At 34.7% G+C, this 15,921-nt stretch overlaps 1 long non-coding RNA gene across 3 annotated transcripts in view; it reads left to right on the top strand.

Annotated features, from left to right (window-relative positions):
• LOC118905081 overlaps positions 1–15,921 on the top strand; it is a 296,235-nt gene that overhangs the window by 15,497 nt on the left and 264,817 nt on the right. For 2 of the 3 annotated variants that reach the window (XR_005022156.1, XR_005022154.1), the window contains exons 3-5: positions 3,964–4,047; positions 5,820–6,013; positions 6,498–6,598. The exons of the other annotated variant lie outside the window; for it this stretch is intronic. This is a non-coding gene — a long non-coding RNA (uncharacterized LOC118905081). The remainder of the gene's footprint in view (positions 1–3,963; positions 4,048–5,819; positions 6,014–6,497; positions 6,599–15,921) is intronic. 3 annotated transcript variants of the gene reach the window in all.

Genomic DNA, 15,921 nt, shown 5'->3' on the forward strand with positions numbered 1-15,921 from the left:
TGGAAAGAGAAATATAGTACAGGCTCTACATCTGTTTCCTACTTAAAAACATTCTACTCAGCAAAGCTATTGAAGGCTTTGTCACTCACCACTACAGTTATTCAAGTTGACTTGAGATACAGTAGTTATAGCTCTCTGATTAAACAGGCTCTTATATTAGGAATGATTTAGGAAAGACTGGGCTATGTTATAAACATTTAAAGAAACTTTAAAATATTAAAAATTTTAAATGAAGTCTGTGTTACAAATGAACACGAAATAAATACCAAATCACGCACATTGTTTAATTCAGCCACATAAAACTAAAGGTTTTTGCTATAAATGGGATGGGATAGTGGAAGAGAAAACTTTGTCAGTTAATTTTATTTTTTAATCTAATTCTCTTGTTGGTACAATGATTTGGAATCCAATATACCTATCAATTAATTTCCAAATTTCATTTCTTCAGATCTACTAAATTAGAATATATAAGGATATATTTTGAGAAAATTTCCAGTTGATTTGATCTACAAAGGAAAATTGTTTGATATCTACCTGTTATTTGATCTAAAAAGGAAAATTGTTAATTTTCTTATACACACACACAAGTATACAACATATCGATATATCTATATTCTATACATATGTTCTCTATCTATATCCTCTTTAGACTACAAACACAGTAAGGTAGAATAATGTCTTATTCATTGTTGTATCCCCTGTGCCTAGAACCCAGTGCCTGGTTCCTAAGGAGCCTCTCAGAACATACTTGTCAAAACAATAGTAATTCTCAAAGGGGAGTTGGGAGGCAGGGGCAGTGTCAGTGATCCAATTATCAGACTATCCGTGGTTAGGGAAACAGGTCCTAAGCACTACCTTAGTAGATAGTGTCATGAGACCTCAAACCCTGGGGATAGAACAGGGGATACTGAGAAGGCCAAATGGTAAAGCTACTCTTGTTCATGATGGAGTGGTGGTGGAAGGGGGTGAGGGGAGTAAGTGGAAGGTTGAGATTAACACTCTATTAGTACTTTCTTCTTTTTCGAAAGCTAGTTTTACCTCTGCCTTCTAGTTCCTGCTAGTAGGTAGTGCTCAGTGTTTTCTTTTCTTTTTTTATTTCCCCGTGGTTTTGCAAGGTGGTTGAGTCTTGAGCTCATGTTGCAGATTTATCATGGTTAAGATTCCCCAGAGTATTAAGAATTGTTTTGGTCATATATGGCATTATATATGAAAATAAGTTGTTACCTTGTTTTGTTTACTAATGTATTTTAACAACTTAAAGGAATGCCTAATACATAATAAAGACTCAATAAATATTTCATTTAAGGATTAAAATTATGTATCTCATATCTTTATGGAGATTTTAATTAGTCAGGGGTTGATTCTTCCATTTATATCTTATAGAATATTGGATAGTCTTCTAAAGTCTCACTGGACTTTTCCAACAACTGCAGGTAGATAAGACAGTTACTATCATAGCTATTTTACAGAAGAGGAAACTAAGGCCCAGAAAAATCAAATTTCTCCTTTTATTTCACAAATTTATATATGTTTAGAATTATAAAGCTTTTAAATATCATCTGGTTTAAATCTTCTACATTCCCAACAAAGCTTCTTATGCTTGAGTTCTTTTAATGGGGAAGAAGGTCTTGCCCCTTAAAATACTTCCACCCATCCTCTTCATTACACACAGCTTCCTGCTTTTATGTATGTGGAGTCATCTTCCATATGATAGGCTTTCAATGTTTGGAAAAAATAATTGCCACGTGCCTTCTGAGGATTCTCTTGTCCTGACTAAACACTTTGGTTCCTTTAGCAATTCCTTGTGAGACGTGGTTTTGAGACTGTTTAGCCACTTATTCCCTTGCTTCTGCATATGCTTCAGTTAGTTTAGTCCTTTCAATAATTGTAGTCATGACTTAGAAGAACCTCTATTTATGAGTCCCAATTAAGTTCTACATGATTTGTCTGCACTGTTTCATTTAATCTTTGCAGTAACTCAGTTAAATTGTTTTAGTGAAAGACTCTTTGATTGCAGAAGCAAAAATCCATTTGAATTAACTTAAGGAAATTAAAGGGGAAAAAAAAAACCCTACATGGATTTCATTGGCATGGACTCTGAAATTCAGTGGGGACTTTTGAAAAGTGGGAAGTTGCCTGGGTGTGGAGCTACACGGTGAGAAGTTTCTGACAAGGAAAAAGGAGCAGAACTGGCCAAAGGATAAGGTGTTGGTTAAAAAGGCCTGGCAGAGTTTATACATAGAGCTGTCACATTTGCTTCATAGATAAAGGTTTGCTGGAAAATTGGAACTGTTTTTTTTTGTTGTTTTGTTTTGTTTTTTTGGTGAGTAATTGACTACTCATGAATATAATGCCCTAACTGACCTTTTTACTAGCTTACTACAGCTAACTGGTTTACCCTGAAAATGTATAAATGTACATCCTGCCTGCAATTTTTTTTCATTTTTTTCTTCACTCTCTCAACATGCCCCATACCACTGGACCCTGAGAAATTTCACGGAGGAAGAAGTTCTCTGAATTTTTGTTGGACTTATTTCCCATCCTCTGATATGCAGTTGTTTTACCAATAAGTCTAAAGTAGCTGCTACTTCTTGATCACTAGGTCAGAAGAACTTAATTGCAGTGATAGACCTTGAAGCAGAGAGATCACCCCTGGATTCCTGACCTGTGGGAACTATGATATAATACATGTTGTGTTAAGCCACTAAGTTTTTGGGTACTTTGCTATGAAGCATAGATAGACTTACATGACTTATATACTCCGTCTTTTAGTTAACGTTATATACAGAATCGGATAGGTTCAGTTCATTCTATAGGTCAGTTTTCTACCTTAAGGAAGTCAATTTTAAGTGATGAGTGGAAAATGTGGTATATGGGAAAGATGACTACTTAGTTAGTATTCCAGACTGGAGAACTTTTGAGAATAAAAGCTGGCATGGTTAATAATTAATAAGCATAAGTAGAACCCTTCTAGGTAGATGGAGAGAAAGGGTCACCCCACTCATAAGACAGTAACTTCCTGGGCCTATGGAAAAGGTTGGCTAAGGCAGAAGAGAAAGTTGAATATGGTAGGCAAGTGTTTCACCTATTTGACTCATGGGCATTATTTTCCCTATTACATAACTGGGAAACTGAGGCTCAGGCAAATCATCTTTTAAGTGGCAGTAGTTCATGTTAAAACTGATGGATCTGAGATTCAAATCCAGATCTGTGTCATTCTTGAGCTTGTTGTGCTTTCTATTATACTTAGTCATTGCATCTCTGTGGAACCCAATGTACTGCTCTAGTGTGGTCAGAAAGCCAGGGCAGAAGTATCATCATTTTTGTTCTGGATTCTTCTAGCACCATTCTTATTCAGTTCTCAACTTTGGGTGCACATTGGAATCAGCTGGGGAACTTTGTAAATACCAAATGCCTACTCTTCTTCTCAAAACTAGCATATCAGAATCTTTTGCAGTGGGATCAGGCATCAGTTTAAAATCTTGTCAGACAATTCCACTTTGTAGCCATTCTTGAGATGAGAGAGCCTTATGTGGGCTGGTAGATGGGGAATTGGCATGAAGACTTTGGATTGGGAAGGATGATGGAGGGTTTTTAAGGTCAAATTTTCTTATATAACAACTTTCCCTCTGATTTCCAAGAGAGGCGTGGAGATCTGTATTTTAAGCAAGTGTCTCAATTCTTAGGCAAGTTTGGGACCTGCTGATCAAATCCATCTTCAAAAAAGGGCTGTTGTATTTAGTTATAATAATAATGCCTCATTTCTTTATTAAAGTACGTTATACTCACTTAGGATTGACATTTAGATTTCAGGATTACCTTCTGATGCCCAGAAAAAAAAATGAAAAAAATGAAAAACCATTTCTGAAAACTTATAAGTGGGTATGGCTGGTCACTGTTTCTACTAGTGTGGATATCTCTTTGACACTGAGAATGAAAAATGGAGATCTAATGTTTTCTCAGGTATTACAAAAATATCAGATGTTAACGAGTCCACTGCCTTGCTGCCTTTTCTGTATTAGGAAGACTCAATGATATCAAATATTTGTAAGTAGTCTGTTTAAATTACCTTTACATTGAAGAAGGGGAGTTTCTTACTTTAACCTTATTCAGCTTTTTTCATCCAGAAAGAGAATAAAATGCTTTTTAAAAAAAGTGTACTGCTTTTTCTATGAGAATGGCAACATCCACAGCCTCTTGAATTTTACCTTAGGTAAAGAGATAGGCATAGGCATATGATTTAAGACAGGAAGTAGAAAATAAATTGTTCAATTAAAACTACTGTGGGAATTTTTGGGTGAAAGTAATCACCAGAGCTGGAACTTAGCCAGGACAACAGTTAATGCTCCTACCCACAATGAAGAAGGAAAATGGGAAATGAGTCTATCCCTACCTTCACCCCTTGTGTCAGAATGTATTACCTTTATGTTCTTGTTCCTATGTACAACTCAGATAGGAGAGAAATTTATTACTAGATTTATAGAAAAAGACATGTGGCTAGTTTGTACCTCATAATTCAAAATCCATAGAAGCCAGCAAAAATCCCCAAACAGAAATTTCTCCCCTGTCACAGTGTTTAAATGGTGTACAATATGTGAGCTGATAGCCATCAGTCAGGCATCATGTGTTAGGGCATCCATCAGGCACAAAAAATATTATATTCAGGATTTATAGGAAACAGAATACATGTTTTTTTTTCACTATCAGAGACATAGAGATTACAAATATAAAATCATTATGGCAAGCATAATAATCATTATTTGATCACTGAAGTATTTTTATCTTTTTCTCTTCCTCTATCCTAACATTTCTGTCATTTGTCTTGCAACTATATTTTAATTTTTAAGTTATTATACAGTAAAATTGACTTTTTTTGGTTGTATGAATTTTAACACATGTATAGATTCATGTGATCACCACCACCTCTATCACGATGTGGAACAGCTCTTTACTGCCAAAACTCCCTTGTGTATCAAAAAGTCATGTGCTCCCAACACCCCAAATGACTGACAACCATTAATCTGTTTTCCATCATTTTACTTGTGTCTTTGCAAGAATGTCGTATAAAAAGAATTTGAAAGTATATAACATTTTGAGACTGGCTCGTTTCAAAGTTTTGGAAATTATGAAAATAGCTGCTATAAACATTTATGTACCCAGGAATGGCACTACTGGGTCATCAAGTAAGTGTATGCTTACTTTTGTAAAAAACTATGAAACCATTTTTCATAGTAGCTATACCACTTTGCATTCCCACCAGCAAGGTAAGAGAGCTCCAGTTTCTCTGCATCCTTGCCAGAGCTTGGTATTACCAGTGTTGTTCGTTTTTTTTTTTTTTTTTTTTAGCCATTCTAATAGTGTGTAGTGATATATCATCATGGCTTTAATTTTCATTTCCTTAATGGCTAATGATATTGAACATCTTTTCATGTGCTTTTATACCATCCTTATATCCTCTTTGGTGAAGGGTCTGTTCAAGATTTTTACCCATTTTTTAATTAGTTTGTTTTCTTACTTTGGAGTTTGAAAGTTCTTTTATCTAAACATAAGTCCTTTGTTGGTTATGTGATTTGCAAATATTTTCCCCAATCTATAGCTTGTCTTTTCATTCTCTTAACAGTCCCTCTTAATTTCAATGCAGTATAATTTATTATTATATAAGAACTCATGGCCTAACTTCAGATCATGAACATTTTCTCCCATGTTTTCTTTTAAAAGTTTTACCTTTTATATTTAGAGTTAAGATCTATTTTGTGTTAATTTTTGTATATAATAGTTTTCATGAAGTTTAAGTCAGTGTTCATTTTTTTTTCACACAGTTATCCAGTTGTTCCAGCATCATTTGTTGAAAAGTCTATTCATTCTGTCTGTACAGAATTACTTCTTCACACTTGTGAAAAATCTATTTGCCATATCTGTATGGGTCAATTTCTGGACTTTCTGAAGTGTTCTATTGGTCTATGTTTATATCCCTTTGCCAGTACCATACCATCTTGATTACAGTAACACCGTGGTAAGTTTTAAAATTAGGTTGTTTGATTTCTTCAACTTTAGTTTTCTTTTCAAAATTATTTTAGCTATTCTAGTTCCTTTTATTTTCCAAATATATTTAAGACCACCTTGTCCATAGCTACAAAAATTTTTATGATACATTTTTGTATTGAGGTATAGTTGATCTATAATATTATGTTTCAAGTATACAGCATAGTGATTCACAATCTTTAAAGATCATACTCCATTTATAGTTATTATAAAATATTGGCTATATTCTCTACACTGTACAATATATCCTTTATGCTTGGTAGTTTTTACCTCTTAAACCCCTATCTCTATGTTGCCCCTTCCCCCTTCCCTCTCCCCACTGGTAACTACTGGTTTGTTTTCTATATCTGTGAGTCTGTTTCTTTTTGTTATATTCACTAGTTTATTTTTTAGATTCCACATATAAGTGATATCATACAGTATTTGTGTTTTTCTGTCTGATTTATTTCACTAAGAATAATACCCTCCAAGTCCATCTATGTTGTCACAAATGAAGAGGTAAATATGGGATTTGAACCATGCAGTCTGTCTCCTGGCCCTGTGCACCTAGCTAAGTGTAAGTCAATCATTTCTACCAAAGCCACAGGGCTGACTTATGATATTTTGTTTGAAATTGCATTAAATCTGTAGGTTCATTTGAGGAGATTTAGCACCTTTACTATGTTGAATTTTCTAATTAAAATGATATGTCTCTCTGTTTATTTACTTCTTCTTTAATGTCTTTCTTTAGAATTTGTATTTTTTTTTATTACACAGATCCTGTGCATGTTTTGTTTGATTTATACATAAGTACTTTATTTTTTGTAAATGTAATTCTTTTTTAAAACTTTGGTTTCCAATTGTACATTGCTAGTATGTGGAAATATGGTTGATTTTGTGTGTTAATTTATATCCTGCAAACTTGATAAACTGACTTAGTTCTAGAATTTTTTTTTGTAGATTCTTTCAGGTTTTTACATAGATAATCATATCATATATAAATATGGACAGGTTTATTTCTTTTTTAAAAAAAATTATTTATTTATGGCTGCGTTGGGTCTTCGCTGCTGTGTGCGGGTTTTCTCTAGTTGCGGTAAGCGGGGGCTACTCTTTGTTGTGGTGCATGTGCTTCTCATTGCAGTGGCTCCTCTTGCTGCGGAGCATAGGTTCTAGGCGTGCGGGCTTCAGTAGTTGTGGCACATGGGCTCAGTAATTGTGGCTCTCGGGCTCTAGAGTGCGGGCTCGGTAGTAGTGGGGCACAGGCTTAGTTGCTCTGCGGCATGTGGGATCTTCCTGGACCAGGGCTCAAACCCGTTTCCCCTGCATTGGTAGGCGGTTCTTAACCACTGCGCCACCAGGGAAGTCCAGACAGGTTTATTTCTTCATTTCGTATGCATATCCATTTTATTTTTCTTGACTTACTGTACTGACTAGAATTTCCAATACCACGTTGAACAACAGTGGTGAAAGTAGACATCCTTGTCCTATTTCCAATCATTGAAAATACATGTAGTCTTTCACCATTAAGTATGATATTTGTTATAGTTTTTTTGTAGATGCTTTTTATAAGGTTGGGGAAGTTTCTTCTATTCCTAGTTTGCTCAGAGTTCTTTCAAAAAAATCATAAGTGGACGGGACTTTCCTGGAGGTCCAGTAGTTAAGACTCTGTGCTTCCAATGCAGGGGACATGGGTTTGATCCCTGGTCGGGAAACTAAGATCCCACATGCAGCGCAGCATGGCCAAAAAATTAAAAAAAAAATCATAAGTGGATATTGAATTTTTCAGATAATTTTACTGCATAAATAGATATGACCATGTAGTTTTTCTTCCTACATTACTAGGAAAAACTCACTTAGTCATGATTTTTATATTTATACATACATATATATGTATATATATAAATATTAACAAGTTGAATAAAAACATATATACTTAGGCAATATCTGTCTAATTGGTTTTGTTGGACATTTCCATTTAATGTAATTTTAATATGTTTGGTTTTAGTTCTATCATTTTTTCTGTTTTTTTTTCCTTGTTTTTCTTTCTTTTTTAATTCCCCTTCCTGCCTCCTGTGGGTTATTTGAACATTTTTTAATGTTGCATTTTAATTTTGCCATTGTATTTTTGACTGTATACCTTTGTATTTTTTAATGGTTGCTGTAGGGATTATAACATGAATACTTAACATTTGACTTACTTAGAATAAATTATCTACCACTGCAAGTGGAATGTCAATTTTTTACTATTGTGTAGCTTTCTTTAACCACCTCTCTCCTTTGTGCTTTAGGCATCTCATGTATTACATATACATAAATTGAAATTCTCATCAATGTTATAATTTTTGCTTTCAACTGTCAAACATATTGTAAAGAGCCTAATAGAAGAGGAGTGATCTATTATATTTACTCAGATATTTACTATTTCTATTGCTTGTCTTTATTCTTGATTTTTCCAAGTTTACTTCTGGTAATATTTCTCTTTGACTAAAAAACTTCATTTAGCAATTCTTCTAAAATAGGTATGTTGGTTATAAATTCTCTTAACTTAATTTCACCTGAGAATGACTTTCTTTTAGCTTCATTCTTGAAGGATATTTTGGCTGGCTATAGAATAATGGGTTGACAATTCTTTTCTTCAAGTACCTTCTTCTTTCTGGTTTCCATGTTTTCTGATGAGAAATCTGCAGTCATTTGAATTCTTTCCCTGTAGGACATGTGCCATTTCCTTTGGCTGCTATAAAGATTTTTTCTTTTTGTTCTTAGTTTTCAGACATTCGGTTATGATGTGTTTATACGTGAATTTCTTTGAGTTAATCCCATTTGGGCTTTGATTAGATTCTTGAATCTGTAGGTTCTTGTCTTCCATCTAATTTGGGACATTTTCAATCATTATTCAAAATATTTTTCAGCACCACATTCTTCCTTCTCTCCTTCTAGGACTCTGAACACACAAATATTAGACATTTTGTTATTGTCCCAAGGCCCTTGGGGCTGTATTTATTTATTTTTAATGTATTTTCTTGCTTGTGTTCAGATTTGACAGTTTCCATGGATCTTTCTTTAAGTTCACTGACTCTTCTGTAATCTCCATTTAAATTTTAAGCCTATCCAGTGAGCTTTTAATTTCTATTATATATATTTCAGTTATAAAATTACTATTTCTTCTTTTTAGTATCTATTTCTTTGGTGTTTCTTTATATTTTTCCACTCATTTTAAGTTTCAAGAATGTTCACAGTTGCCTGTTGAAATGTTTTTATAATAGATGCTTTTAGGTCTTTGTCAAATAAGTCCAACATCTTGTCGTCTCTGCATTAGCATTAGTTGATTGTCTTTTTCTATGTGAGGTGAGATTTTTTTGGTTCTTAATATGCCAAGTAATTTAGGATTGCTATCTGGACATTTTAAATATTATGTTACAAATTTCTGAATCTTGTTGTAAATCCTATATGACATGTTGGTCACTTTATTTTAGCAGACACTCAACCTAGTTAGGTTCAGAACACAAGTTCCAACACACCTTCTGTGTGCTGTGGTTCCATTGTCAGTTCAGTTCTCAAAGCCTGTTCAGTGCTATTCAAATTTAAACCTTGTGTGCATCACCCAGTTGTTAGGGACCAGGATGGCAATCTGTAAGTTAGCTCACTTCATAAATTCTTTGGACGGGTGATCAGATCTACATTATGCAGCTTGAGGGTGAGCCCATGGAGTTCAAAAACAACTTTAAAGGCTTGTTTTCCTGAGTTGCTCTCTCTCTCTCTGTGCAATCTCTCCAGTACTTACCAGTTTTCTGAGGCTCCCTTTTTCAGTCTTAGTAAAGTAATGCTTTATAACCATGCTTTGCTACTTGCTTCCAGGACTGCACTCACATCTGGAGAACAGAGAGGCAAAAGCAATGGGTCATGTGACCTACCTTCATGGGATTACAGTTCTACCAACCAGAAAGATAGGTTCCCTCTTCAGATTTTTGTGCTTCCTGCAGGGTCCAGTTCCCACTCCTGCTGCCACCTCACCACAGGATTGCTTTTGGGCTAAGGTGTGAGAGACTAGAGAAAAAGACAAAAAGGCATTTCCACACTCTGTGTTTTAGGAGTTCCCTTTATAATTCTTGAGTCAGAGCTAGAGTGCTCCTTCCTGAGTGCTCTCTATCTGCACCCCAATACTCCTTTCTGTTTTGAACATCATTGAGATGAGATTGAAGGGGAAAAAATGGAAAACTTATCACTGTTTCTGGTCTTCTTTCCTTATCTATATGCTACTATTTACTTTTCAGAGACATAAAATAGCTGTTCCATGCATTCTGTCCAGGTTTTACAGCTGCATTCAGTAGGAGAGACAGAGTAGGATGTGCTTACCCTGCACTGGAACTTCGTCTCTCAACTCTTATTTTAAAATTCTTAGTCAAAAGTAAATAATTATCTTAGTTCTTGCCTTACAATCCAATTGAAATTGATCAACCTAGCTCTAGATCTTTATATATATACACACAAAGTATAAAGAAACTGTTCATATTTACTTGTTTCAAAAAGGCATTGAGAACAGTTTTGAAGTGGTTTAAATCATCAATATGTAGTTCAGTCATATGCAGTTCAGTCTTACATAGTCAGTAATCCATTAATTATTATGGAGTGAAGAGAATAAAAATGATGACAGACTAATTTCAACAAAACCTTTATGGAGTATTTTGTGTTCAGAAAGATACAGTATAATACCAAAGAAATAAAGGTGTATTTATAAATATGTTTAATAATAACTATGCCTGTTGTGCTTAAAATGCTTAAAATATGTTGGCAAAATGGCACAAATGCATAAAAGTTTAATTCTTCAATACAACTTCTTATTAAACTTGGCTCCTGGTTTCACATGTGTATTAAATGAGTGGTACAGACAGTATGTTCTATGAATTCTGAGGTAAGAGAGCTTGTTGTGCATTGCTAGGAACAGGAGAGGCTTTCTACAGAAATGATGTGAGCCTGTGGGAAGGGAGAATGTGGATGAGAGAGAAAGAAGGACCCAGATTTTACTACCACAGAGGAATGAAGACCCACGAGAAGTTCCACATATGCTCCAATTACAAGTCCAGACCTTTGCCTTGGGCCCCTCTGTCAGTGTGTCTGCCAGGACCACTTTGTTATGAACCGAGTGGGACTCTTCATTTTATTATCTAGCATATCCAAAGTATTGAATTCCTAAAACATGGTCCATGTTTACCCTAATATCAGGCAAAAATCAACAAAACTGAACATTTGCACCAAAGTAACAACTTTTTCATTGTAATGCTAGGCTCAATGAATTTTATTAAAGTACCAATGAGTTTTAAAACCTCTAATGAAAAGTAGTTTTCACGAGTAATTAGTGACTTTAATAAAATTTTTGTAGGATAGAGAATTATTGTGCTAATTATACAGGAAGAACGTTATTAATAGTCATCAAATTTGGCTATGTAAACTTTATGTAAAGTTTCAACATTCATTAAAAATAGTAACAACAATAACAACACAGTAGCTATTGAGATTACTCTGTCAAAACCCACCACATGCCTTGTTTATTTAAATGTGCAGTATTAAGTGGTTTCATGATTCTAAAAGAAATGAAAACAATACATGACACCACCAAGTTATACTCTATCTCTCTCTTCTCACTAGATTTTCTGGGTCCACTGCTGAGGTTAAAGAATGGACACCATTTCAATGTTAATTAAACATATTTTAATTGCTTATATCATGCTTATATTTTTAGATATGCCTTAGTCTGAATATATGTTTGGCTGCATGTACCAGAGGCCTAATATAAGAGTATCTTGGAGAAGGTGGGACTTTCTTTTCTTTTCCACGAAACTACCTGGCTAGTATGGTGCTCTGCTTCATGAAGATGCCAAGGAGGTAGGCTCCTTCTTCCTTGTTGCTCCCCTAAATGGTGTCATCAGGACTTATCCTTCAGATCTTCTTCTTCTGTGTGTTGCCATCATCCTCGCCCGATAGTAGGATGATTATAGTAGAATATCTAAGCCTCCTACGTCACATAAATAAGCCACTGGAAAAAAGAAATCTCTCTTACCGGAGCCCCAGGAAAAATGCATTTACTCTGTGTCCTTCTCTGACCTATTCACTTTAGCCAAAGGATGAGATAGACTAACTAACTTAGACCAATTAGGGCCCCAAGGGTAGAGTCAACTTTAGTTAAACCACATTGGCAGGGAGCTGGAGAGGAGTAAATTCTTTAATAGAAACTTACAATATTATTGCTGGAAGGAAGGAGAATTCAACACTGGAGAGGTAAACAACATATTTTCACTAAAGAATATTATTGTGCGTGATATATATACCAAAACCGCTATAGATAAAATTTAAATATCTCAACCCCTACTATCAGAGGGTAATTGTTTGCCTCCTTTACTATAATTAATTAATTAATTAATTAATTTTATGTATTTTTGGCTGTGTCGGGTCTTTTAGTTGCAGCGCGCAGGCTCTTCGTGTGGCCCGCGGCCTTCTCTCTAGCTGTGGCGTGTGGGTATTTTTTTTCCTCTCTCTGGTTGAGGTGTGCAAGCTCAGTAGTTGTGGGTACGGGCTTAGGTGTCCCGCGGCACATGGGATCTTAGTTCCCTGACCAGGGATCGAACTTGTGTCCCCTACATTGAAAGGCGGATCCTTTACCACTAGACCACCAGGGAAGTCCCTACCTCGTTTTTAAGTGAAAGAAATGTCAGCTACTTCATCACAAAGGCCAAGATGGAAAAATCACCTTGAAATCACTGATATAGCCTTTAAAAGAGTAGAGTAAAAGGGCAGAGTCCAAAAAAGTAGAAATTACATCTTGGAATCATTTGGGGAACTCCCAGGACCAACTATAGGTTGATCAGTACTGATTATTCAAAGGAAGGATGGGGGTGTGGTATAAGAATATCTTCTGTATTTCAAAGATTTAAGTTTTCTTATCCTTGGAGGTGAAATGGGTGGAAATTGATATGATCTGTAACCATATGGAGACAGATACTATAATCAGTTTTGATGTTTTCCTAGGAAAAGTCTTCTCAGGGAAGTAATTGGGAACTGAAAAAGCTAATCAGGAAGAATTGGGACCTTGGGAGCCCAAGTATGTAACAATTTTGGCTGGTCTTAAGTACATTTAATCATCTCCCAAAGAATTCCCAAAGCTTGAGCAGGGAATAGTAAGGTTTATTCTACAAAACACTATTGCCTATCTGCCTGTATAGAATGAGTCTTTAAAACAGACACTCTGTAGCAGTAAAACTAACTAGACTCAGTTCTTTCTGCTTGTTCCATAGGAACTGTCCCAACTTTTCAAAATATGTTAGTTAGGTATATAGAGTAGGGTTCTTTGGATGTTCCTTTACTGAGGGGAGATTTAGCAGCAATGAACGTCTATACCTGTTTAGACTATACCAAGGAAGAAAGAGGATGGAATAACAGATGCCAGAATTGTGGTTGTAAGGACAAACATCATATTTACCTTTATTTAAACTTACCTGATACAATTTTAGTAAACATATTTATTGATATGCTTAGTTTATCAAGAGTAAGACACAGAACAAAGTATGTCACTATTAGGAGACATGACCCTCATTAACCCTCATATGCTTTTCAAATTTGTTAGTTTGGGTGCTAACAGATCCAGTTATATATAGTGGATTCTCCAGTTATGTATAGTGTATATGTATAGTGTATTCACTCATTCTCAGTAGGCTGTGAAATCTACGTTTTTCTCCCCCTGACCTTTCCAATGTTTTCTTCTTAGAAAAAACTCCCACAAAACTCTAAAACAGTTATTGTGTGTTCAGCTCTCAGTGGTTCGGGATTCACTAGTGGAAAGGTATAATGAGACCCCTGGGAAAATAGCAGCTTCAGTGAACTTCCCTAGTCTATCTCACTCCTAGTTCCATTTCTACTTGAGTACAGAAATCAGGAAGGGCAAGCTGCTCGATGATTATTAAGGCTGGGGAAAAGGAAGCCAGAATGAACCCAGAATGAAAAATTGCACATGAACTCTTAAAGTTCTGCCCAGTTACAACACATATTACTGCTGCTTATCTATTATTGGCCAAAGAGAGTCACAAGGTACATTGTAAGGGTAGGAAAATTTAATCATACCATGTGCTTAGAAGGAGAAGAGCACTGAATATTTATCAAGAGTCCTAATTACTTCTATAAACCCCAAAGGACTTATAAACTAAATAATGTGATTTTTAAATTTAAAAATTAAAAAATATTTTGAAAAATAATGTGCTTACTGCTGAACTGATTGAGTGCTTGGAAAAATCCAGTAGAAGATGTATCTTACCACAAAGAATTGGAAATAGTTAATGAAAATATGAGATACGATAAAGAATTAATTTCCAAAATATATAAACTGCTGATACAGCTCAATATCCAAAAAAAAAAAAAAACTCAATTAAAAAATGGGCAGAAGACCTAAATAGACATTTCTCCAAGGAAAGTGTACAGAATGGCCAACAGGCGCATGAAAAGATCTCAATATTGCTAATTATTAGAGAAATGCAAATCAAAACTACAATGAGCTATCCTCACACAGGTCAGAATGGCCATCCTCAAAAGGTCTACAAATAATAAATGCTGGAAAGGAAACCCTCCTACACTGTTGGTGGGAATGTAAAGTGGTACAACCACCATGGAGAACAAAATGAAGGTTCCTTAAAAAACTAAAAATAGAGCTACCATGTGATCTAGCAATCCCACTCCTGGACATACATCTGGAAAAATGAAAACTCTAACTCAAAAACATACATGCACCCCAGTGTTCATAACAGCACTATTTACAATAGCTAAGACATGGAAGCAACCTAAGTGTCCAATGACAGATGAATAGATAAAGAAGATGTGGTATATATATATATACACATACATACATACATACATACATACATATACATACACACAATGGAATCTTACTCAGCCATGAAAAAGAATGAAATAATTCCATTTGCAGCAGCATGGATGGGCATAGAGATTATCATACTAAGTGAAGTAAGTCAGACAGAGAAAGAAAAATATCATATGATATCACTTATATGTGGAATCTAAAAAAATGGTACAAGTGAACTTATTTACAAAACAGAAACAGACTCACAGACTTTGAAAACAAACTTTTGGATACTAAAGGGGATAGCAGGGGGAGGGATAAATTAGAAGTTTGGGATTAACATATACACACTACTATATATGAAATACATAAACAACAAGGACCTACTGTATAGCACAGGGAACTATACTCAATATCTTGTAATAACCTATAATGGAAAAGAATCTGAAAAAGAATATATATGTGTATGTGTATATATATATATACATATATATATATCTGAATCACTTTGCTATATACCTGAAACTATCACATTTTAAATCAACTGTACTTCAATAAAAATAAAATTTTAAAAATTAAAAAAGATGAGTTTCACAAATAGAAATAGGAACAGATACTGAATTTATAATCTTACAAGTAATGGAGCTAGTTTCTTGATCAAAGGAAGAGCTTAAGTTTATAAATTAAAAGGACTCACTTATTTTCATGAAGAATTAATTCCAAAATTCAGTGATAAATAATAGAAATGCCTCCCCATACACTGAAACATCTCTTGGTATAATTTCAGAATTCCAAGGAAAGCTTGATAAGGCAAGTGTAAACAAAAAGAAAGTAAGAATACCAATATTAATATTGTGACTTTGATAGAAAAACACTAAGTGGCATATTAATGAAGCTAAATATATAAACATGAAGAAATTATGAGTAATGTATGGTTATTGCAATAAACAAACCTCACATTATATTCAGGCTTTGAAAACTTAAGAAGTACTTTTATTTAGCAAGCTTGTTATAACCATTGAATAAAATGACTTCTCAAATCACAAGAAGATACACTAAAA

This window comes from Balaenoptera musculus, chromosome 12 (assembly GCF_009873245.2).
Source record: "Balaenoptera musculus isolate JJ_BM4_2016_0621 chromosome 12, mBalMus1.pri.v3, whole genome shotgun sequence".
NCBI lineage: Eukaryota > Metazoa > Chordata > Mammalia > Artiodactyla > Balaenopteridae > Balaenoptera > Balaenoptera musculus.